A 26,926-nucleotide genomic window follows, 5' to 3' on the forward strand; every position below is an offset into this window, starting at 1 on the left:
AGATAAGATCCCAAAACTGATTAGGAAGAAATAGAAAATTTGAATAAACTGATCACTAACAGTGAAATTGAATCAGTAATTAGAAAAATATAGGACCAGATGAATTCTACCAAACTTTTAAAGAAAAATGATTACATTCTTCTCAAACTATTCCAAAAAACAGCAGGAGGGAATCTTCCAAATTCAATTTATGAGCTAGCATTACCCTGATACCCAAACCAGATAAAACACCACCAAAAAAAGACAACTACAGGTCATTATTTCTGATGAACATAAATCTAAGCACTCTCAACAAACTATTAGTATACTGAATGTGACAATACATTAAGAAAATAATCATTCACCAACATCAAGTGGGACTTATTCCAGGGATACAACGGTGGTTTGGTATTCACAAATCAAATCAACATGATACATTACATTAACAGGAGAAAGGATAAAAACCCTATGATTATCTTAATAAATTCAGAAAAATAATTTGACAAAGTACAACATACATTCATGATAAAAGCTCTTAAGTAGGTTTAGAAGAAATATACTGCAACATAATAAAGGTTGTATATGTAAAACACACAACTAACATCATACTAAATGGTGAAAAACTGAGAGCTTTTCTCTAAGATCATAAACTGTACTTTAAATAACCATACCCACTTCATATTGAGTTGTAGTTGAAATGATTTAAAGAGCTTCATATCATGCTTGTATCAGAATAAGTAATTAATAAATGGTAACTTATTACTTGAATTGCTACTGCAGTTGCTAATTTTGTTAGCATGGGTGTAGATTCCAAGTTGAGAAACAGTAGAAGTGTTGGATGTTGGAAAAATGGTGAATTGTCTTGATTAAATTGGAGAAACAAAGGGATAAGGGTGGAAAGTTATAAGGTTGAATAGATGTTTTTAAAGCCCTATTTGAAAGCTTATTTAAAAAAAAAATCTTTCATGTTAATGTGTATTTAGAAAAAACAATACTCCAGATAATTGCAAAAAGAATAGCAAAATAATTTCCAGTTTCATCATTTTAATCACTGTAAACATTTTGATATATTTCCTCCACAGGAAGCAATTCTCCACACAGCTGTTGTTTTTATTTATTTTCTTGTTTTATTTTATTTTTTCTATTCTCTTCTTCTTCTTCTTTTTTAATCATCTAGAGAGAGAGAGTGAGAGAAAGAGACAGTGATAAGGGGGAGAGTCAGAGGGAACAGGAGAAGGAGAATCTTAAGCAGGCTCCATAATCAGCATGGAGCCCCAGGACCCTGATATCAAGACCTGAGCTAAAATCAAGAGTCAGGTGATCAAGTGACTGAGCCACACATGTACCCCTCTACACAACTGATTTAAATATTTAACATTACAGTTGACATTATAATGCCTTAAATTATAATGACTTATATTTTTTATACTTTGATTCTTTTTTTACCTTCCTTTTAAAAAATTATTTTCTTTATTAACTTATAATGTATTATTAGCCCCAGGGGTACAGGTCTGTGAATCATCAGGCTTACACACTTCACAGCACACACCATTGAACATACTCTCCCCCATGTCCATAATCCAACCACCCTCTTTCTACCCCTTCTGCACCCTACCCCCGGCAACCCTCAGTTTGTTTTGTGAAATTAAGTCTCATGATTTGTCTCCCTCCGGATCCCATCTTGTTTCATTTTTTTCCTTCCCTACTCACTAAACCCCCACTTTGCCTCTCAAATTCTTCATATCAGAGAGATCATATGATAATTGTCTTTCTCTGATTGACTTATTTCAGTCAGCATAATACCCTCTAGTTCCATCCACTTCGTTGCAAATGGCAAGATTTCATTTCCTTTGATAGCTGCATAGTATTCAATTGTATATATATACACCACCTCTTCTTTATCCATTCATCTGTTAATGGACATCTAGGTTCTTTCCATAGTTTGGCTATTGTGGACATTGCTGTTATAAACATTCAGGTGCACATGTGCCTTCAGATCACTACCTTTGTATCTTTAGGATAAATACCCTGTAGTGCAATTAATGGGTCATAGGGTAGCTCTATTATCAACTTTTTGAGGAATCTCCATGCTGTTTTCCAGAGTGGCTGCACCAGCTTGCATTCCCACCAACAGTGTAGGAGGGTTCCCCTTTCTCCTATCATCGCCAGCATCTGTCATTTCCTGACTTGTTAATTTTAGCCATTCTGGCTGCTGTGAGGTGGTATTTCATTGTGGTTTTGATTTGCATTTCCCTGATGCCAAGGGACATGGAGCACTTTTTCATGTGTCTGTTGTCCATCTAGAATTCTTCTTTGCAGAAATGTCTGTTCATGTCCTCTGCCCATTTCTTGATTAAATTATTTGTTCTTTGGGTGTTGAGTTTGGTAAGTTCCTTAAAGATTTTAGATACTAACCCTTTAACTGGTATGTCATTTGCAAGTATCTTCTCCCATTCTGTCAGTTGTCTTTTGATTTTGTTAACTGTTTCTTTTGCTATGCAAAAGCTTTTGATCTTGATGAAGTCCCAATAGTTCATTTTTGCCCTTGCTTCCCTTGCCTTTGGTGATGTTTGTAGGAAGAAGTTGCTGCGGCTGAGGTCAAAGAGGTTGCCTGTGATCTCTTCAAGGATTTTGATGGATTCCTTTCTCACATTGAGGTCTTTCATCCATTTGGAGTCTATTTTTGTATGCAGTGTAAGGAAATGGTCCATTTTGATTTTTCTATATGGGGCTGTCCAATTTTCCCACCACCATTTCTTGAAGAGACTGTCTTTTTTCTGTTGGATATTCTTTCCTGCTTTGTCGAAGATTAGTTGACCAAAGAGTTGAGCGTCTATTTCTGGGCTCTCTATTCTGTTCCACTGATCTATGTGTCTGTTTTTGAGCCAGTACCATACTGTCTTGATGATGACAGCTTTGTAATAGAGCTTGGAGTCTGGAATAATTGTGATAATTGTGCAATAATTGTGCAATCTTTCAGATTGCCTTTCTTTTCAACATTCCTCTGGCTATTCAAGGTCTTTTCTGGTTCCATATAAATTTTAGGATGATTTGTTCCATTTCTTTGAAAAAAAAAAAAAAAAAAAGGATGGTATTTTGATAGGGATTGCATTAAACGTGTAGATAGCTTTAGGTACCATAGACATTTTCACAATATTTGTTGTTCTAATTCAGGAGCATGGAACATTTTTCCATTTCTTTGTGTCTTCCTCAGTTTCTTTCATGAGTACTTTATAATTGTCTGAGTACAGATTCTTTGCCTCTCTGGTTGGTTTATTCGTAGGTATCTTATGGTCTTATGGTTTTGGGTGCAATTGTAAATGAGACTGACTCCTTAATTTCTCTTTCTTCTGTCTTGTTGTTGGTGAATAGAAATGAAACTGATTTCTGAGCACTGATTTTATATCCTAACACTTTACTGATATCCTGTACAAGTTCTAGCAGATTTGGAGTGGAGTGTTTTGGGTTTTCACATAAAGTATCATATCATCTGCAAAGAGTGAAAGTTTGACTTCTTCTTTGCCAATTCAGATGCCTTTTATTTCTTTTCTTTCTTTCTTTCTTTTTTTGTCTGATTGCTGAGGCTAGGATGTCTAGTACTATGTTGAATATCAGTGGTGATAATGGGCATCCCTGCCATTCTCCTAACCTTAGCAGAAAAACTCAGTTTTTCTCCATTGAGAATAATTTGCTGTGGGTTTTTCATAAATGGCTGTGATGATATTGAGATATCTACCCTCTATCTCTACACTCTGAAGAGTTTTGATCAAGAAGAGATGCTATACTTTGCCAAATGCTTTTTACGCATCTATTGAGAGTATCATATGGTTCTTCTTCTTTCTTTTATTAATGTATTGTATCACATTGATGTTGAACCAACCTTGCAACCCTGGAATAAATCCTACTTGGTCGTGGTGAATAATCCTTTTAATGTACTGTTGGGTCCTATTGGCTAGTATTTTGGTGAGAGTTTTTACATCTGTGTTCATCAAGGATATTGGTCTATAATTCTCTTTTTTGATGGAGTCTTTGTCTGGTTTTGGGATCAAAATAATGCTGGCCTCATAAAATGAGTTTGGAAGTTTTCCTTCCATTTCTATTTTTTGGAACAGTTTCAGGATAACTGGTATTCTTCTTTTAATGTTTGGTAGAATTCCCCTGGGAAGCCTTCTGGCTCTGGGCTTTTGTTTGTTGGGAGATTTTTGATGACTGCTTCAATCTCCTTACTGGTTATGTTCTGTTCAGGTTTTCTATTTCTTCTTGGTTCAGTTTTGGTAGTTTATATATCTCCAGGAATGCATCCATTTCTTTCAGATTGTCATATTTGCTGGCATATAGTTGCTCATAAAATTCTCTTGTAATTGTTTGTATGTCTGTGGTGTTGGCTGTGATCTCTCCTCTTTCATTCATGATTATATTTATTTGGTTCCTTTCTCTTTTCTTTTTGATAAGTTAGGCCAGGGATTTATTAATTTTATTAATTCTTTCAAAGAACCAGCTCCTAGTTTCGTTGATTTGTTCTACTGTTTTGTTGTTGTTCTTGTTGTTTTGGTTTCTATTTCATTGATTTATGCTCTGATCTTTATGGTTTCTTTTTTTTTTAAGATTTTATTTATTTATTTGACAGAGAGAGAGAGATCACAAGTAGGCAGAGAGGCAGGCAGAGAGAGAAGGAGAAGCAGACTCCCCGCTGAGCAGAGAGCCCGATGTGGGGCTCGATCCCAGGACCCTGAGATCATGACCTGAGCTGAAGGCAGAGGCTTAACCCACTGAGCCACCCAGGCACCTCATGATCTTTATGATTTCTCATCTCCTACTGAGTTTAGGCTTTCTTTGCTGTTTTTTCTCCAGCATCTTTAGGTGTAGAGTTAGGTTGTATATTTGAGACCTTTCTTATTTCTTGAGAAAGGCTTGTATCACTATATATTTTCCTCTCAGGACTGCCTTTGCTATGTGTCACAGATTCTGAACAGTTGTGTTTTCATTTTCATTTGTTTCTATGAATTTTTTCAATTCTTCTTTAATTTTCTGCTTGACCCATTCATTCTTCAATAGGATGCACTTTAGCCTCCATGTATTTGGGTTCTTTCCAACTTTGTTCTTGTGATTGAGTTCTGGCTTCAGAGCATTGTGGTCTGAAAATAGGCAGGGAATGATCTCAATCTTTTGGTACCAGTTGAGACCTGATTTGTGACCCAGGATGTAATCTATTCTGGAGAATGTTCCATGTGCATTAGAGAAGAATGTGTATTCTGTTGTTTTGGGATGGAATGTTCTAAATATGGTACGTTCTGGTCCAGAGTGTCATTTAACGCCTTTATTTCCTTGTTGATCTTTTGCTTGGATGATCTGTCCATTTCAGTGAGGGAGGATGCTAAAGTCCCCTATGATTATTGTATTATTGTCAATGTGTTTCTTTGATTTTGTTATTAATTGATTTATGTAGTTGGCTGTTCTTATGTTAGGGGCATAAATATTTAAAATTGTTAGATCTTCTTGTTGGATATAGCATCCTTCCTCATCTCTTATTATAGTCTTGGCTTAAAATCTAATTGATCTGATCTAAGGATTGCTACCACAGCTTTCTTTTGATGTCCATTAGCATGATAAATTGTTTTCCACCCCCTCACTTTCAATCTGGAGGTGTCTTTGGGTCTAAAATGAGTTTCTTGCAAATGGCATATTGGTAGGTCTTATTTTTTTTAATCCATTCTGATATCCTGTGTCTTTTGATTGGGGCATTTAGCCCAATTGCATTCAGGTTAACTACTGAAAAGATATGAATTTAGTGCCATTGTATTGCCTATAAGCTGACTCTTACTGTAAATTGTTTCTGCTCCTTTCTGGTCTACTACTTTTAGGTTCTCTCTTTGCTTAGAGGGCCCCTTTCAATAGTTCTTGCAAGGCTGGTTTGGTGTTTACAAATTCCTTTAGTTTTTGTTCGTCCTGGAAGCTTTTTATATCTCCTTCTATTTTCAGTGATAGCCTAGCTGGATATAGTATTCTTGGCTGCATATTTTTCTCATTTAGTGCTCTGAATATATCATGCCAGTTCTTTCTGGCCTGCCAGGCCTCTATGGATAAGTCAGCTGTCAATCTAATATTTTTACCATTGTATGTTATAGACTTCTTGTCCCTAGCTGCTTTTAGTGTTTTCTCTCTGTCACTAAGACTAGTAAGTTTCACTATTAGATGATGGGGTGTGGACCTATTTTTATTGATTTTGAGGGGAGTTCTCTGTGCCTCCTGGATTTTGATGCTTGTTCCCTTTGCCATATTAGGGAAATTCTCTATAATAATTCACTCCAATATACCTTCTGCCCCTCTCTTTCTTCTTCTTCTAGAATCCTGTCGCTCTCTACCCGCAAGAACGACCCGCAGACGAGGTGAGTGGCAAGCTTCTTTATTGTCAATCTTCAGTCCCGGGACCCCGAACACCGATTACAGCCCCAAGTTATAGAACACAGTGGATAGAAAGCAACCAATCACCACATAACACAACTACTATAACATCCAATCAGAAGGGATACAGATGACTTCAATCCAGATCATGCGGGGAACTCGTGCCTACTGACGTGAGCCCCCGAAACTTATTGTTCACTCTGTTTTTGTGCCGTTCCCATGGTCCCTGGTTAATCTTATACTAGTCCTGATACTTCAGTACAGGTTGTGCGTTGCCTGGAGCGCTCCCACATAAACATTCACCTGCCCTTCTCCTCAAGCCTCGCCTAGTACGTGACTCCCAGCTTCTGCTGCATGGCTCTCCACAGAATCCCAAGTATTCTAATATTGTTTTGTCTTATGTTATCACTTATCTCTTGAATTCTCCCCTTGTGGTCCAGTAGTTGTCACTCTTTTGCTCAGCTTTTTTATTTTCTGTCATTTGGTCTTGTATATCACTAATTCTCTCTTCTGTCTCATTTATCCTAGCAGTAAGAGCCTCCATTTTTTATTGTACCTCATTAATAGCTTTTTCAATTTCAGCTTGGTTAGATTTTATTTCTTTTATTCTCCAGAAAGGGCCTTTATTCCTCCAGACAGGGTTTCTCTAGTATCTTCCATGTCTTTTTTTGAGCTCAGCTAGCACATTAAGAATTGTCATTCTGAATTCTAGATCTGACATTTTACCAATGTCTGTATTGATTAGGTCTCTAGCCTTCAGTACTGCCTCTTGTTCTTTTTTTGTGGCTAGTTTTTCTGCTTTGTCATTTTATCCACATAAGAATATATGAACAAGAGAATAAAATACTACAATGGTGGCAAAGACCCCAGAAAAATGTATGCTAACCAAATCAGAAGAGACCCCAAACCAGAGGGAGAGGAAAGGGGATAAAAAGAAGTTTAAAAAAATTTAAAAAAAAAATTAAAAACTACACACACACACACATACACACACACACACACGTATTAGACTGGTGAATAGAAAAGAGCAACCAACTTAATTTTGGGTGTATTTTGGCCTCTTAGAAGAAACTACCTCTTGGAGTGCCTGAGTGGCTGAGTGGGTTAAGCCTCTGCCTTTGGCTCAGGTCATGATCGAGCCCTGCATCAGGCTCTCTGCTCTCTGCCTGCCTTTATGCCTACTTGTGATCTCTGTCTAACAAATAAATAAATAAAATCTTATAAAGAAAAAAGAAGAAGAAACTACCTCTTAATATTTTTTAAAGAAAGATAAACTTATATATATACAAAAATAAAGCTAAACATGATGAGGGAAATGGAATATGACTGTAAGGATGAAAATTTTAAAAAAAGGAATTTATAAGTTGGTTGGAAAAAGAAAGAAAAGAAAGTGGAGAGAATTTGCTCAGTCTGAAGACTAGAACAATGCCCTGTGCTAGATTTAGGGTATGTTTTGATCTATTAGAAGAAATTGTATCCCAAAAAAATTTTAAAAGAAAGAAGCCTATGTGTATAAAAAAAATTAAGTTAGATGCAATGAGGGATAAAATATGCCTATAATAATGAAGGTTTAAAAAGATTTTTTTTTTTTTACGAAAGGTATTGTTAAGATAAACTAGGTGAAAAACATTAAAAGAAGAAGGTAGAAAAGTTTAAAAAATTATAATAATTTAAAAAACTTAAAAAAAATTAACTTTGTAAGACTAAAGAATCATGGGGAGAAAGCCATGAATCCCATTCTTTGCTTTCCCTTCCTCTAGAATTCCACTGTTCTCCTTGATCAATGAGCTTGGTCTTGGCTGGATGTTCTTGCTGATCTTCTGGGGGAGGAGCCTGTTATAGTGATTCTCAAATGTCTTCCCCCCCCCCCCCCCCCGCCAAATTGCGTCGCCCTTGCAGGGGCCGGGCTAAGTAATCTGCTCAGGTTTGCTCTCAGGAGCTTTTGTTCTACTTTTCATAGAGCTCTGGAGGATGGGAATGAAAATGGTGCCCTCCTAGTCTCAGCCTGGAGGAACCAAGAGCTCAGGACCCCACTCCTCAGTGCGCCCTTGGAGAAAAGTGCTCAACCACTCCTGTCTTCCTGGTCTCCGGCTGTGCTCCCAACTCACCTGGCCTGTGACCAAGCATTTCTGTCTCTGGCACACAGTCTTATTTGGAATTTCCAAACTCAGCAGATTTCTGCCTCCAGAGAAGGAAGATGAATCTCCCCAGATCTGCCACTTGTTGGTTCCCTGTTCAAAGAGCAGTGGCCTGGCTGCTGCGGTTCACAGTTTAAGGTGATCCCAAGCTGAGAGCACACCTCTCGGCTCCATCTCTGTAGCTGAATTCCCTGCTGTAATACTTGTGAGCTCTACTACACTCAGACACCCCCAATCCAGGGCTCCCCTGCTCAGCTTCTAGAGTGATGTCCCTCAGGGGAGCAGGCTTTTAAAAGTTCAAATTTTATGCTCTGTTGCACCACCACTTGCCAGAAGGCAGTCCCACCCCCCACGATCTATCTTCTCATCACTTTAGATTCACTTCTTCGTGCATCCTACTTTTCAGAAAGTGGTCAATTTTCTGTTGCTAGAATTGCTGCTCTTCTCTTCAATCTCCTGTTGTGTTTGTAGGTGTTCAGACGGGTTTGATAATTATCTAGCTGAACTCTTGTGACCTGATGTCATCTCAGTCTACTACTCTTTTGCCATTTTGACTCCTCTCTACCTTCTTTTTAATTTAATTAGTTAATTTATTTAAAGATGTTATTTATTTATTTGACAGAGAGAGAGAGCACAAGTAGGCAGAGAGGCAGGCAGAGAGAGAGGGGGAATGAAGGCTCTCCAATGAGCAGAGAGCCCAATGCAGGGCTTGATCCCAGGACCCTGAGATCATGACTTGAGCCTAAGGCAGAGGATTAACCCACTGAGCCACCCAGGTGCCCCTCTACCTTCTCTTTTAACTTAACATTATAACACATTTTCTGTGAGGCTGAGAGTTGTATACAATTGTTCATCGAACTATTATCAATAAGCTTCTCTCTTTACTTTATCACCTCCTACATATAGTTGTAGCAATCTGCATGCATTCTCCTGAAGAGTTTACATGTCTGTATCTTTTCTTACTCCATCCTATTAATTAAACTATTTCTCATTTCTGTCTTCCAACCAGACTGATTTATAATTTTTTCATAGTATACTCAAACACTAGCTCCTCTGTCAACACTTATCATTGAGTCTTAAGCATCAACAAAGGGGAAAGTGGATAATTTTGTTAGAGGGTTTTATTGTTGAATCAACTAGGGTGAGAAATAGAGTGAAATGAGACAAGATTTCAGTCTCCTCAGTCAAACTTTAGCACTTTATTACATATTTCTTTTCCCTTATTGGGACCTACCAGAGAAAATTCTCTCTTCTCCATGGTACTTTAGAATGTTCTTATGTAGTAAAAGAAGTCTTTCTTTTTTCAATATAGAAATATTAGAAAAAAATAGCAATTCTACTTCATGCCACACCTCAGCTATTGAGTTCCCAGGAATCCTGCTATGCATATGGAATCAGTGTAATGAATTGTTTTCAGTATAATTATTAAATAAATTTTAAAAAAATCCTTAGGACTCTGAATGCAAAGTGAAGAAACCATCAGTCTTTATTCCACTAATTTGTTCCATAATCCTACAAAAGTCCTTTAAACTCTCTAGGACTCAATATCTGTATTTGTAAGATGAATTGGATGGAATATTATTTCAGGTTGCTCCCAGTTCTTAAATTCTGTAACCTTGTAGTGTTTTCAGTTTTGGGGCCCTCTATGGGAACCTCCCCTCTTCTGAATTATTTGCTGTATAAATATAAAGTTTGTATAAAGTTTGCAAAGCCTAAACTAGTCTTCAAATAAAGATAATGAAACAATTTCTTTGCCTGAGGGATTTTGAAGCTTGAAGTAAGAACTTGGTCTGATTTTTGTGACTCATAGGCATCAACAAATCATCGTATCAGAAGTGCCTTTGATGGACTATATTTACATCTTTGGCTGACTGGCTTTTGCAAAAGTGCAATTTAGTTTTGGGGCTGAAATGTTTTTATATGATGCTTTGCATTCTTGAGAAAGATCAGGAGTAGAGTGGAAATTTTTCTTTGAAAAAGAGAATCTGTGTGCCAATTACAGATATCAAGAACTATGGTTGTCACTTCAACATACCACAGAGAAGAGTGGATATGAAAAATGAGATAGGAGCTTCGGAAAAGACGTTTTTTTCGGATACATTAATCAATGCTTTTCTCCCTTCTAAGTCAGCTTGTGTGCAAAAAAGGAAGATGACAAGGGTTTTGTCTCTAATCTTGAGTTTGCAAGTGCAAGTCTTATCCCAGTTCAGTTACTCTAAAATGGATTAAGACTTGGGTTGGGGAAAGGGTTTTATATGGAAAGGGTTAGAATGAAGAACTAGTCCAGGTTTTATTTCTCTCTGGTGTTTAGATGTCAACACTCCCTATGAGAATAAGAGGATGTTTTTTATGTTGAATGCCTTTCAAACACAATAACTCCTATTCACCCTGCTGCTGATGCAGCTGCCTTTACTCATACTCTAAAAGTAAAGCCAAAAGTAGAAATCCTAGATTGTGGATCTTATGAAAACAGATAAGATAAAGTGAGCTATGACCTTTTGGGAAGAGGAAATGCACGTTTGGCTTTTGGCTTATTTGTGTAGCTATTCAGCATTGTTTTATGAATTCCTTTGGTTATTTTGTTTTTGCATTTACATTATTTGCTCTGTTGCCACAGAAGAAGGAACCTGAATCAAATAGGTCTTGGAAGGTTTTATCCATGTCACATGGAAGAGCCATGGCACTTGTAATTTCAAAATTCCTGTACCCTCGTGATTTATAGTTACCTAATGGAGGCAGATTAGTAAAGTGAAAGGACCTTGTCTTTCAAATTAGGCAAATAATGTTTAAATTCCCAACTTTACCACTTAGCCTATATGAAATTTGTATGCTATTCAATCTTTTAGATCCTGAATTTGTCAAATATACAAATAAGGTAGTAATAATTCCTTATAAGAAATTTATAAGGTGTAAATTATGGGAAAAGTATGTGTAAATCAACTAACAGTCTCTGACATGTTACTGGCAATTTTTTAAAAATATTTCTCCCCTTTCCTTGGCTTTCACTTCTTATTAATTCCCAGGTCTTTTAATAGAATTTTAATACTTTTAATATTTTCAGTAATAATTGATGTGAAAGGCTAAAAATGTTTGAGCAGGTATACTATTTTTTTTAATAGATGCACTTTTGAGTTCAGGAACATTTAGTCAACTTGATATTATTCAAATCTCTATTTGTACATTGCTCTCTGAAAACAAACATTTTTGTTGCTGTTAAACTTCTAAAAGTACCTTTCATAAACAAAAAGAAAAAAATATCTGTAGAATTCTATCAGCTGGCCTTCTGAAGAAGCTGTCCTGGAATTGGCCAGTATTCAAGAGTTCAGGGCATAGTTCCCAATACTTCCTTCACTTCTGACACCAGCTGCAAGTTTGAGGATTCCCCAAACCAACTTTAGGTTCAATAATTCACTAGGAGAGTCTATAGAACTCATTGAAAGCTGTATACATGGTTATGGTTTATTACAGGAAAAAATATAATCAAAATCAACCCAAGGAAGAGATGAATGGAGAAGAGTCTGAGAGGGTTCCAAATGCAAGGCTTCTCCTATCTTTTCCCATAGAGTCAGGGTATATTACTCTTTAAGCATCAGTGTGTGACAACACACACAGAATATTGCTACTCAGAGAGGCACATCCAAGCTTTGGTGTCTAGTTTTTATTGAGTTCCTTCATATAGTTGTGATGGATCTCAGCTTTCAGATAACTGATATAGCATTGCTGAAAGCCTCCACTCCAAATCCCATGGTTGATATTTCTGCATGGCCCACCTCAAGGTAAGACTATCAAAATGTCAACTCTAGCCTGAGATCCTGTGTGATTGACCTCTGATCTAAACAAAGGCACTCTTGGCAGGCATAACATAGATAACTTCCCAGAAGCCAAAGGTAAAGGTCAGACTTTCTTGGGGCTAGAACAAATTCTTTATTGCATAACTAGGAATGAAGTTTTTTGTTTGTTTGTTTTTCTTTTCCCTAGTAGCCCCACCTATTTCTCATGGTAGGATTCAATTATAAAAACAAGTTTGTCCTAGAACAATTAAAATTCCATTATAATATATTATTACACTCTTGCCATTGGAAAAATCTTTTACTATTTTCCCACATTTTCTCCATTATATCCCACAGCACCTTAACCACAGTGTGTATCTTGCATTGAATTGCACTCTAGTGCAATGATCTTAGAATGAAAGGCAGAAATCAGTGCAATCAGAATGATTGGACACAAATGTCAATGGACTATTAGAAACTCAAGAGGACTTCAGAGTTTCAAGGTAGTGGTTTGGCAGAATGGTTACCATTAAAAGAGATTAGCAATACTGGAAAATTATCTAGATTGGTACTGTTCAAGCAGTAGGTCATGGCTCTTGGTGATTCATTAAATGAATCCTTACTGTGGGTTAGAGTTGAAAAATATTGCTTGTTTTGCTCTGATGCGCAGTCAACTTAGCCAACCAAGAGAGAGAACTTCCAACTTTTGTCTTGCTTTCTGTGACAACACTTTAACAAATGAATACAATATAGGAGGCAGTAGGCATGAAATGATATGATTTAATTACTACCTTGACCTACTTAGACTAAATAGCTATAGCTATTGCTCTGCAACACTTGGAAATTCTATGCATATATTTGCATTTAAGCACTCTTTTCTTTGTTTGTTTTGTATGTCTACTCTCTTCAAGCTTCTAAGATCTGCCTCCAGCTAGTGAGTAATATTGCCACATGACCTCTGCCCCAGTCTCACAAAGCTGCTTAATTCCATGACCAGTCTAGCTGGTCTCTATAACCTGGGTATGGATGTGTGACCTAGGATATATAGGGAAAGAGCCAGATGCTCGCTTTTCCAAGTGGTATCATTCTGACCTATGTTTATTCACCTGTTATCTCTCCTTTTTTTCTTTTTTTTTTTTATTTTTTGGGGGATTATTACTGAGCTAGAAGAAAGTTATCTTTTTGGAAAGGTAAGGATCTTGTTTTTATTGAGGTTAGATATAATTATTTCTGAAATAATATTTGAAATTTAACATATTAATATATTCTCATTGTCAACATAAATCCTAATCATTTTCCTTCTCAATATCTTCTTTGAAAAAGAAGGGGAAAAATCTCATTTTTCATACTACTGAATAAGCTTATAACAGCAAAGGAGAATATGGTTTTGGCAGTTTATGTAAATACTATACAAATCTGCATTATAACATACTTAAATGAATTGATTACAAAGCAAAGTAAAAGGAAGAAGAAACAGGGACACTTGGGTAGCGCAGTTGGTTAAGTGTCTGCCTTCAGCTGAGGTCATGAGCTCAGGATCCTAGGATCCAGCCCCATGTCAGGCTCCCTGCTATGCAGGGAGTCTGCTTCTCCCACTCTACTCTCCCTCAGTGATTTCCTTCCCCCCACCTCTCTCTCTTAAATAAATAAATAAAATCTTCAAAAAAAAAAAAAAGGAAAAAATATAGATCTAGAATGATGACAGAGTTCTATGAGCAATTTTTCGAACCTTTGGGACCACATGAGCCTCCGATATCAAAAGTTTTGGATTCTGGAACTTTAAGGTGCTTTATAAACCATATGTTATGCATCACTGCCAATGAAGTCTGAAGTATGATGCCTTAATTAAACTTATATTATCTCAACAGCAAAGGAAAAAAAGTATTTCACAAAGTGAATTAACTAAAGATGATACAGAGTGCTACAATGATTTAAATCAGGCTTTGACTCCAAATGAAGTTCACCATAATTTACAAATATATCTGTTTTAAAAGATATAATTTTGGAATTGTGGCTAACAGATTTTCTGCTATAATGAATATTAATTTAATTTAATTCTTGACAATATTATCTTCACATTTATTCCTGATTATAATAATTTCACAATTATATATTGTTTTCCTCATTTTTTCCCCCACAATTATATATTGTTGATTATCATAGCAAATCACCCCAAGAAGCTCGGGTATTCTTGGTGCCTGAGTGGCTCAGTCATTAAGCATCTGCCTTCGGCTCAGGTCATGATCCCAGGGTCCTGAGATTGAGGCTGGCATTGGACTCCCTGCTCAGCAGGAATCCTGCTTCTCCTGCTCCCACCTCCCCTACTTGTGTTCCCTCTCTTAGAGTCTCTCTGTCAAATAAATAAAATCTTAAAAAAAAGAAGAAGAAGAAGAAGAAGAAGAAGAAGAAGAAGAAGAAGAAGCAGCAGCAGCATCTGCTTGGGCATTTTGACAAAAATCAAAGAAATTTATTAATTATAATTTATGTAACTGGTGCTAGGACATGCAGCCACTAAAAGAAATATGTTTATAGAAATGAAGTATTTGTGGAAATCCTATTTTATTTTCTTGTGTGTCAGATATTTTTAAGTCATCATTTTAGAAAGTTATTCAATATGAAAGTATTATAAACTTATATTAAAGGTAGTTTCATATTTTATCAGTTTCTCAATTTTCTTATTTTTGGCAGTAGATGACCAAAAAGAAACAACAATTAAACATTGATTTTGGTGGGGTGCCTGGGTGGTGCATCAGTTAAACATCCTACTCTTGTTTTCAGCTCAGTCCCTGATCTTGGGTCATAAGATCGAGCCATGCCTGGGCTGCTTAAGACTCTCTCCCTCTCCCTCCTTTTGCCCCTCCCTATCATGCTCCTGATCTTTCTCTCTCTCTCTGAAATAAAATAATTAAAATAAATACCTCTCTAAAACAAAATAATTAAAAACAAGCCATTGATTTTGGCTATTTTGATAAACCAATACTAAATGTCTTCATAGGTACTCCTGTATTCATTTTATATGAAATTTATGCACTTGGCAATCTGTTTGACTTTTGAAATACTTTTCATTGAAATCTCATCTAAAACATACCAGAATTTTACAAAGCCTGCTCTGTTATACAGTCGTTATGGAATAGCAAGGACAATTGTGACTTTCAGGGTTTTTTCCCTCTGAGTAAGAGAAATGACATTTTTTGATTCTCATTATAGTACAGGATATAGATGCAACTCCCTTATTACTGAGAGAAGGGAAGGTATCTGGTTCAACTTCATGCAGCAAGAAAGCTTTCTGTAAACCACTATTAACTAAAAATGAAATAGTCTGTTAAGAATTATAAGAAAAGAATAACTTGAAAAGTAATAATTATTTCAGTAGAAGTTTGTAAATAAAAAGTATAATGAAGTGAAGAAATTGATGATAAGGAATAGATGGAAACACCTTCAGCAACATAGCTTTTGACCAAGATAGCAATACAGATGTTACCTGGTTGGCTGTTTTGGCAGAAGGACAAACATAAGCAGAGTTGGCACCATATGGGTTAAACCTTTATGCGATAGCATTTTACACAGATGCTTGAACATATAAAAACCTTTTATTTTTAAATGACTATTCTCAATGAATATCTATCATTGACTCCTTCACAATCTTTGTGCTATTTGTTAAATTACTTTTTTGTTGTTGTTACTGGAATTTCACTTCATTAATCTGATACCAGTAATGCTTCCTTCTAGGGAGTCCATGGAATGAGATCATCGTATTATTTAATATTAAATGTGTGAGTTGTAATTTCCTAAACATTCATGACTAAGTAAGATATATGTAATTTACCTGGTGTATGGTACAAATTCAAACAATGTCATTTCCTTTTACTTCCCACTCCTTCTCTTAAGGATTAAAAATCATAGTATACTTAAACATCTATCTAGTAGACAACCTAGAAAATATTAACTGCTTTACCAAAAGAAGTTTTTCTTTGCCTAAATAAGGACAGCAAAAAGGAACTATGTATGTTGACAGACATAAACAATTCTCTCTTTTCTAGACAGTGTTTACAATTTTCAGGATTGAGAGACATTTTTATGAAAGGAAACTTTCGTAACAATGTGACAATTTTCACTTCTCAAAAGAACAAAGTATTTTACTTTAAATTTTATGTTTTTATTTAAGAATACTTGACATATATTGGGGTACCTGGGTGGCTCAGTGTGTTAAAGCCTCTGCCTTCTGCTCAGGTCATGATGCCAGGGTCCTGGGATCCAGCCCCGCATTGGGCTCTCTGCTCAGCGGGGAGCCTGCTTCCCCTGCCCCACGCCTGCTGCTCTGCTTACTTATGATCTCTCTGTCAAATAAATAAATAAATAAAATCTTTAAAAAAAAAGAATAATTGACATATAATGTATTAGTTTCAGGTGAATAACATAGAGATGTGATATTCATATACATTATGAAATAGTCACTAGAGTAAGTCTAGTTACTATCTATTACCATACAAAGTTGTTACAGTATTTTTGACTATATGGTCTATATTACCAGTGTCATGTATTTTATAACTGGAAGATTGTACTTCTTAATTCCCTTCACCTCTTTTGTCCATCACCCTACTCCTTCCCCTTTAACAACCACAAGTTTGTTCTGTGTTTATGAGTCTGTTTCTTCTTATTTTGTTTTCACATATAAGTGAAGTCATATAGTATTTGTCTTTCTCTGACTTATTTCACTTATCATAATCATCCCTAGATTGAGCCATGTTTTTACAAATGACAAGTTTTCATGGCTGACTAGTATTTCCCTATGTGTGTGTTTGTGTGTATATGTATTATATCCTCTTTTAAAAAATATTTTATTTATAGGCAATATGCCCATTTTTTAAGGAGTTGATTGTTTCGGATCTTACATTTAAGTCTCTCATCAATTTTGAGTTTATTTTTGTGTATGGTATAAGAAGGTGGTCCAGTTTCATACTTTTGCATGTAACTGTCCAATTTTCCCATCACCATTTATTGAAAAGACTATCTTTTCCCCTATATGTTCTCACCTCTTTTGTCATAAATTAATTGGCCATATAAATATGGGTTTATCTCTGGTGCTCTATTCTGTTTCCTTGATTTTTATGTCTGTTTTTGTGTCAGTATTACATTGTTTTTATTACCACAGCTTTGTAGTATGATTTGAAATTAGGGAGCATAATACCTCCAGGTTTGTTCTCTTTCTCTTGCTACAGTATTTATTCTTAAATTTGTTTTGTCTGGTATAAAGTATTGCTACCCATCATTCTTCTCATTTCTGTTTGCCTGGAAATAACTTTTCCATCCCTTTACTTTCAGTCTGTGTGTGTTTTTAGATCTGAAGTGAATCACTTTTAGAGAGCGTATAGATTTCTTTATTCATTCAACACCCTGTGATTTTTGATTGGAATATTTAGTCCCTTTACATTTAATTATCAACAGTTATGTATTTATTGAGATTTTGTTAAGAATTTTAATTTTCAGGGGCACCCGGGTAGCTCAGTTTCTTAAGCCTCTGACTCTTGATTTTGGGTCAGGTCATGATCTTGGGGTTATGGGATTGAGCCCTGCATCAAGCTTTGCACTTGGGGGTCTTTTTGAGATTCTCTCTCTTCCTCTCACTCTCCCCCCACTCTTTCTCTCTTTAAAATAAATAAATAAATCTTGAAGAAGTTTTCAATTTTCATATGTGAGTATCTAGCAAATGCTATAAATTTTAGATTTGGTGAGAATTAAAACATTTTATATAAATTATGGTCATGTTATCCATGTATCTAATATGGAAAATGAAGCTATATATAAAGAGAGTTTTTATTTGTAAAAACAATAGAAAATGACTTTTTCATACAAATTTCATTTTTCCTAATCAGATTTACTCTGAACACATATATTTATTCTGCACCAAGAATAATTCATTTCTCTAACATATATTAAGTGGGTCCCATGAGGTAAAACTTTAAAGGAGAATAAAGTAGCTACAGATATTGTCTTTTACTTATACTACATTTTGAAGCATTAGAGTATTTGTATGTACCTTAAGAGGAGATGTACCCTTGTTTTTTCAGAGTGAAATGGCATTCCACTTCATTTACTCAACACATGAATGTACCAGGCAGGCTTCACGCTAGATTACTGGAAAACAAAGATATCTATCTATATCTATCTACTCTACTTTCCTTTGAGATGTTTATGAATAGGTACATAAGTTTAAAAAATATATGGGGCTTAGCTACCAATACAATAAATTGGGAATTTTGGAGGAATGTAGTTAGAACAAGTGATCCATTGGAAATTATTTTGTGGAGTCCTTCAGGAATGTTGAGTTTACCAGATATGCAGGTAGAAGGAATCTAATCTAGAAAGAGAAACAGGTGTGTATCAGTTCAAGAGATGAGATGCTGAAATTGTGAACTTAAGGAAGATGAAAAAAAAACTACTTATTTAAGGAAAGAAATATGAGAAACACAGTGTTCTGGGGAAGAGTTTGGTTTATCTTAAAAGCCATAGAAGCTAGTGAATTGTTTTAAACAGGAAAATGGTTTGTTCTTTGCATTTCAAAAACAAAACAAAACAAAAGAAAACAAACAAAAAAACCTTCTTCACATACAGAGGAAAAAATCAGTGAGAAAGGACTATGACTGAAATTAGGAAAATGAGTTAGAAGGCTATTACAAAATTAAGAAAGAAATGATGAATGTTGAAACATAGGTGTTGTCCAAAGGACTTGGGAAACATTTGAGAGATATGAAGGATGGAGAATGATCTAATCGCTTTGAAAAATTTTATGTGCAGGTTGAGAGAAAGTAATGATAAAAAGTCTCTCATATTCCTGGCTTGGGAGACTGGGTGTTTGGTGTTGCTGTTCCTTTAGAATTAGAAAATATAAATAAGAATAGGGTAATTATGGAAAAAGATAAAGTAAAAATGAGTTTAGCACCAGACATGTTGAATTCAGAGTGCCTGTGGGACTTTGGAGTGCTGATGTGGATTATGATGTGATAAACGCCTTGCTAGCAGATCATAAACTCAAATTTATTATTTGAAAGCAGTCTCTTCCATAATAATTTAATCATAAATGTATGCTTGTTCAGACCCTTTAGTATGCCACATTCAAGCAGTTAAGCACTAATGCCTCCTCTGTATCAATGCATGATTGATACAGATGCATGATTATATTTGCAGTTAGATTCTATAAGAGAAAAGTTCATTTTCTTATTCTGAGTTTAGATTCAATCATTGAAGAAGTTGTTCATTTGCCTAGTTATTTTCCAAAACTCTAATTTCTGATTATAATGAATGAAATAGAAAACTGGCAGAAGGGATTTTTAATGCATGACTTTCCCAAATGGTTACCTGACTTGGAGGAATTTTAGGGAGGTACTATATCTCTGTTGGGCCAAGATGAACATATCAATTCAAAGTAATATATCAACTGTTGAGTTTTACATAACATTTATACTCAGAAAAATGTGTCTGCTTCACTTATATGCAGTTTTCCCCATGCAGTCCTTACTGCCTAGTAAAAAAGCCCCACATCTGGGCTGAAATCTTTTTTTTTTTTTTTTTTTTTTAAGATTTTAAATTATTTATTTGAGAGAGAGTAAGACAGGGAGAGAGAGAGAGAGAGAAAGCATGAACATGGGGGAGAGGAGAGGGAGAGAGAGAAGCAGGCTCCCACTGAGCAGAGAGCCTGATATAGGACTCAATTCCAGGAACTGGGGATCATGACTCAAGCCAAAGGCAGCCACTTAACCAAGCGGGCCACCCAGGTGACCCATGGGCTGAAATCTTTAAACTATTTTGATGGCTTTCATTTCTGTTGGTTGTAACTCCACAAGCAATATGGAATTAGCTATAGGATAGATGCATTTATACACATCCTGGTTCTTTTGGAACGTCTTCTATTGCATAAGACAAAAGAACTAGGGGTACCATTAACCCATGTTGTGTAGACCTCCTTTAAACCTTATTAATCTTTTTATCAACAGATGGGAGACATCCTGCCGAGATAATGTCCTTTCACTATCTGTCTCCCTTCTCTCAAAACCGAAAGTAACATTATACTGCAGAAAGCAGATATGAATTAAATGAGATATTTATATACATAAAAATGCTCATACATAAATAAGAAGGAATCTGCTGTCAATGTGTAGTGTCCATTCATTTGAAAATATATATTAAGTCCCTATCTCACATCAAACACTATGTTAGTCTGCACTGTATACAAAAGCAGACACGATTCTTGCTTTCCAGCAGCTAATACTAAGTATAGTAGGAAATGTAAGCATTGATTTAAAACAAGATGGTCATCAGTACATAAACCATAATATCTTTCAATTTTTCCTTTGTTGACATCTCTCTGAGACCTATCAAATTTAGCTTATAATGTCAAACAAGTAGCCTTTTATTTCAGGGAAATCTTGAGTATGAGAAAAACCACAATTCCATAGACTTATTTTCACCGTAGCTGTTTTGGGACTACATTATTTGTTCTAAAACAACTTGTCTGGATCAAAGTAATTGAAAAAGACTACAAATTAAAAAAATCAGTGTATGGAATAAAAAGTATTTTTCAATTCCTATGTGCCATTTGTGTTTTGTTTAATTTTTATCCTCTGAAGAAATTTTGTTAATACTATATAGAAAGATACAATCATATATTTTAGATGTATTATAATATTTTTACTCATTTTTCAGAACCCAAAATTATCATTCATTTTCATTTAAGTCTGTCTGTTGCATTTATTTGCTGGTATTTAATGCATTTTAAATCTTTTATTTCTGACAAAAATTACATTGTCAGAATACAAATTTTCAGAACTGATATAATTATTGGAAATTTTGACATTTAAAAAAGTTGAATGAAGTCAAAATATTTTTTCCAGAAAAGCAAATGTCTCCAAGAATAAATATAAATTAATCTTCTGAACCAGAAACTAGAAAAAAGAATAAATTCTTCTTGAAAACATTTTTAAAAATATATACAATTGTGTTATTTTACATAACTATTAGACCCCCCCCAACAAAACAAGAGTAAAATAAATATGCTAAAAAGCCTATTTAAATGTTTTTTAAAAAGGAATAATAGGACTCCTGGTTCCTGGTTCCACATTTTAGGACCTTAGAAGTCACTACATAGCCAACGACAAAAAGTGAATTAATTGAAAAATCAACAACTCTTTTGGGATCCATAAGAAAGGAGGACATTAAAGGGCAATCGGAATACAGTGAGCAACTCGATGCCCACAAATCTCAGGTGGAATGGATCAAGACCTTGGAAAACACAACTTGCCAAAACTCACACAAGAAGAACTAGAAATCCAGGTAAGACTTTATCTATTAAGGAAATTGAATCAATAAATAATAACTTTCTAAAAGAGAAAACACCAATCCCAGTTGGGTTCACTGGTGAATTCTATCAAACATGTAAGGAAGAAATTTTACTAATTCTCTGCAATCTCATTCAGAAGATAGAAATAATGAAAGTACTACTTAACTTAGTTTAAGAGGCCAGTATTACCTTATTAGCAAAACCAAAGGCATTACAAGAAAAAGACCAATATTTTCATGAACATAGATGCAAAAGTCCCCAACAAAATATAAGCATATTAAACCAACAGTATATAAAAAGAATTATTTATTATGACCAAGTAGATTTTATCCCATGTAGGCAAGACTGGATCAACATTTCAAAACTGATTAATGTAATTCATCACATCAATAAGATAAAAAAGAAGAATCATGTGATCTTATCAATAGATGCAGAGAAGGTACTGACAAAATTCAGAAGCCATTCATGATAGAAACTCAGTAAACTAAGAATAAGGGGAAGGTCTTCAACTTGATAGAGAGTAACTACAAAAATCCACAACTAACATCATACTTGATAAAAAATTTGAAACCTTCCTATTATATCACATACAAAGCAAGGCTGTCCCCTCCTTTTCAACATCATAGTGGAAGTACCAACTAATGCAATAAGATGAAGGGAATAAAACATATACAGATTGAGAAAGAAGACCTAAAACTATCTTTGTTCACAGACCTGATCAGCTATAGAAAATGTAGAAAATCTGAAAGAATTGACAAACTCCCATAACCAATAAGCAGTTACAGCAATAAGAATAAGATTGTAAGATACAGTGTTAGTATACACAAATTAATCACTTTTCTATAAACCAACGATCAAGTTGTGATCTGAAATTAAAATCACAAATGTTATTTACATTGGGTCTCCCCAAAATGAAATACTTCAATATAAATCCAACAAAATGTATATAAGATCTATATAGGGAAAACTACAAAACTGAATATCAAATAACTAAATGGAGAGAGAGTTCTTGGTCATGGATAGGACGACTCAATATTATTAAGATATCAGTTCTTCCCAACTTGAATAATAGAGTCAGTGCAATTTCAATAAAATGACTGGTAAGTTATATTGTGGACCTTGACAAAAATTATAGAATTTATCTGGAGAGGCAAAGACCCACAAATAGCCAAACCCCAAACAGCCAACTTTGAGGAACAAAGTAGTGGACTGACAGTATCCAACTTTGTTACTTCTTATAAACCAACAGTAATCAAGATAGTGTGGTATTAACAAAAAAAGACAAATAGATCAATGAAACATAATAGAGATCCAAGAAATAGGTCTTTGTAAATACAGTCAGCTGATCTTTGATAATGTAAAGAAACACAGTGAAGAAAGCTCATCTTTTCAACAAATAGTGCTGGAACAACTGGACATCAATGTGCAAAGAAATGAAGTTAGACTTACACCCTTTACATAACTTAACTCAAAATAAATTATGGTAATAAATGTCAAATCCCAAAGTATAAAACTCCTAGAAGGTAAATAGGAGAAAACTTAGATGGCCTTGGGTGTGGTGATGTCCAATTAGATATAATACCCAAGATACAATCTGTGAAAGAATTAATTGATAATCTGAACTTTATTAAAATAAAAAGAAAACTTTTGCTCTGTGAAAGACAATGTCAAATGGAGGTGAGAGAAGACAAGCAACAGACTGGGAAAATACATTTGCAAAAGATACACTTGTTAAAAGACTATTATCTAAAATATGCAGAGAATTTATACAATTCAGAAATCAGAAAGCGAACAACTCAATTACAAAGTAGGTCAAAATCTCTGATACATACCTCACCAAAGAAGATACACAGATGGCAAATAAGCATGTGAAAAGATGTCCCATCTCATATGACATCAGGGAAACACAAATTAAAATAATAATGAGACGTTACTACATGCCTATGGCTAAAATCCAGAACCCTCACAACACCAAATGCCGGGGACAATGTAGAGCCACAGGAACTCTCATTCGTTGGTGGTGGGAATACAAAATGACACAGCCATTTTGGAAGACATTTGATCTTTTCATACAAAACAAAACATAATCTTAGCATATGATATAGCAATGGTGGTCCTTCATATTTACCCAAAAGAATTAAAAACTTATTTCTACACAAAAATGTGCACATGGATATTTAGAGCAGCTTTGTTCATAATTGTCAAAACTTGGAAGCACTAAAGATATTTTTCAGTAAGTAGATAAACTGGTAAATACAGTCAACCCAGTGCTAAAGAGAAATCAGTTATCAAGCTATGAAAAGACATGGAAGAATCGTAAATGTATATTACTAACTGAAAGAAGCCATTCTGCAAAGGCTACATACTGTATGATTCCAACTATCTAATATTCTAGAGAAGTAACAACTATGGATATAGATTTTTTTAAAAATCAGTGGTTGCCAATACTTTGGCATGGGATTTGGGAGTGGTTGTTGAGGGATGAACAAGCAAAACACAAAGGAATTTTAGGGCCCGGGAAATACTCTGGATGATACTATAATGACATGTCATACATTTGTTTAAACCCTTAGAAAGTGCAATGCCAACAGTGAACCTTAATGTGAACTATGGACTTTGGATGATTATAATATGACAACATAAGTTCATCATCAATGAACTTATAATGGTAACAAATTAATGGTAACAAATGTACCACTTCTAAAGGAGATGTTGATAATGAGGAAAGGCTAAATATACAGGGGTCAGGGGATAAACAGGAAATCTCTGTACCTTCCCCTCAATTTTGTTGAGAACTTTAAACTGCTCTCAAAAAATATAGTCTTAAAAATAAGAAAAAATTATTTGTGGTATACAGAATTTATCAATTCATGAAAAAATGTATCTTCCCCCCCCCCCAATAAATCCACTTGGAGTTGGCCACAGTTATTTCCTTGATTACAAAAAAAATAAAAAAAGTACCAGATGTTGTAGACATCTTTCTCTCCCATAAGTTACTCTCATCTTTGGCTTGTTTTCAAAATATCTTGAGAGTTATTGTTGCCTCTGCCCATACCTCTTACATAAGTATCTGATGTAGTAGCACTGGGAGATAAACTGCTTTGCTTAGAGTCTGAAAATTACTTAATCCCATATACATTTCACCTAGAAACCTCTTCAATTTTTGTAGTATATATGTGCCATATTTTTTTGGTTTTTACCCTTTATTCAGATATTTCTTAATTGTGTTTTCTGTCAGTCCTTTCCTTAGCTTTTGTTGAGGGTGACTTGGAATGAAACTGGTGGTGGAGAGGAGTGATATCTGTGTTCACACTGCTCTTCTTCCCTTGAAAACTTCTGCTTGTCCTTGATGGAGAGTATTACATAAAACTGAAGAGCCAACAGGGAACAAAAAACAATTTATTATAATGTTGAAAGCCAGACTAAATTTAATTTTTAAAGTATCATATGCTCTAGAAAGCCTTCCCAAAATTTGGCAATTGGGTAAGTGTTCTTTATCAGTTTGCAAACGCTATTGTGTGTGTGTGTTCATACATGTGTATGTGCATGTGTGTTTGCATGTGTATAACTGAATTTACTACATTACATTTATAATTATACTTTATTAGACTGTGAGCACCCTGGAGGTAAGGAATACCTATAAGTAACATTAAAATCCCCAAGACCTGGAAAGAGCAGAGATGTCCATCAACAGATAATGGATAAAGATGTATTATATACAATGGAGTATTACTCAGCCATCAGAAAGGATGAATACTTACCGTTTACATCAACATGGATGGAACTGGAAGGTATTATGCTGAGTGAAATAAGTCAATCAGAAAAAGACAATTATCATATGGTTTCACTCATATGTGGAATATAATAAATAGGGCAGAGGACTGAGGGGGAAGGGAAGGAAACAGAATGGGAAGTCATCAGAGAGAGAAAAATCATAAGAGATTCTTAACTACAGGAAACAAACTGATGGTTGCTGCAGGTGGGTGGGAGGATGGGGTAATTGGGTGAGAGGCATTAAGGAGGGCACGTGATATTATGAGCAGTGGGTGTTTTTATATGAAGCTATAACTTAGTGAACACCATGCCTGAAACTAATGATGTACTATCAGTTGGCTAATTGAATTTAAATAAAAAATTAAAAATTAAAAAAAATTAAATCCATAAGACCTGATTTAATACTTGAAATAGAATATTTGCAGTGTATATTAGTTGAACTAATTAAGGTGAATTTTATACATATGAGTATACATAGCATTCCTTCTCAGTATGAAATATTATCACTGATTCATTCATAAATCATATGAATTTATTTCCTATGTAGATAATTGTCCATGTTTTTGCTTGTATAACATGATAATATTCAGTAGGAGAACACATTAGATATGAAGTATGATATGAATATACCACTAGACTAACGTACTTTGGAACAGTATCTTAATAAGGGACATGGGTACATTATTATTTTGCACTAGTATTTAGTTTTGCAATTGCTAGATTATGTTTGTCTGTTACCTACATATAATAATCTGTATTTGAAAGTTGTTTTAAATCAGAATTTAATTTAATTAAATACCATTAACAAACTTTCTAGAATAAGCTTCTCAAAGACAGATCGATTTGAATATTATTTAAAAATACCTCATTGAGGAAACCTGGGTGGCTCAGTCAGTTAAGCATCTGCCTTCTGCTCAGGTCATGATCCCAGGGTCCTGGGATCGAGCCCCACATTGGGCTCCCTGCTTGGTGGTAAGCCTGCTTTTCCTTCTGTCTGCCACTCTCTCATTTTCTCTCTAACAAATAAATAAATAAAATCTTTAAAATAAAAAAAATAACTCATGGATGATTAATATGTACTGATATTTAAAACTAATTACATAATTATGTTTCCAAATGCTGACATCATGCTAAAATTATAATGATTATAACTAGAAATGACTTTCTAGGTTATTTTCACATACTATTGAATAAGAAAATCAGAAAAAGGTTTTAGTTGATTTAGTAGCTAACAAATCAGTGTGAATTTAATCTGACACCCACAACGAATATAAAATTGGATTTGTCTATTTTCTAATATGATACCAAAAGCCATCTTAAAATAGCCATGAAAGAACCTATGACATTGGTGGTAAAAGGATTCAGTGTCTACCAGAGTAGGCATAGAAGCAGCCTCCATACAGCTACGAAGTTGTCCTAAAAATTAATGCAGAAAGTATAGATAAATTGGATTAGAATGGGAATAAGATATAATGTGTAACTACAATAATTAAGGCCATCACATGATATAAGTTGTCAAAATGGCCTTT

This window comes from Mustela nivalis (assembly GCF_964662115.1).
Source record: "Mustela nivalis genome assembly, chromosome: 1".
Lineage (NCBI taxonomy): Eukaryota > Metazoa > Chordata > Mammalia > Carnivora > Mustelidae > Mustela > Mustela nivalis.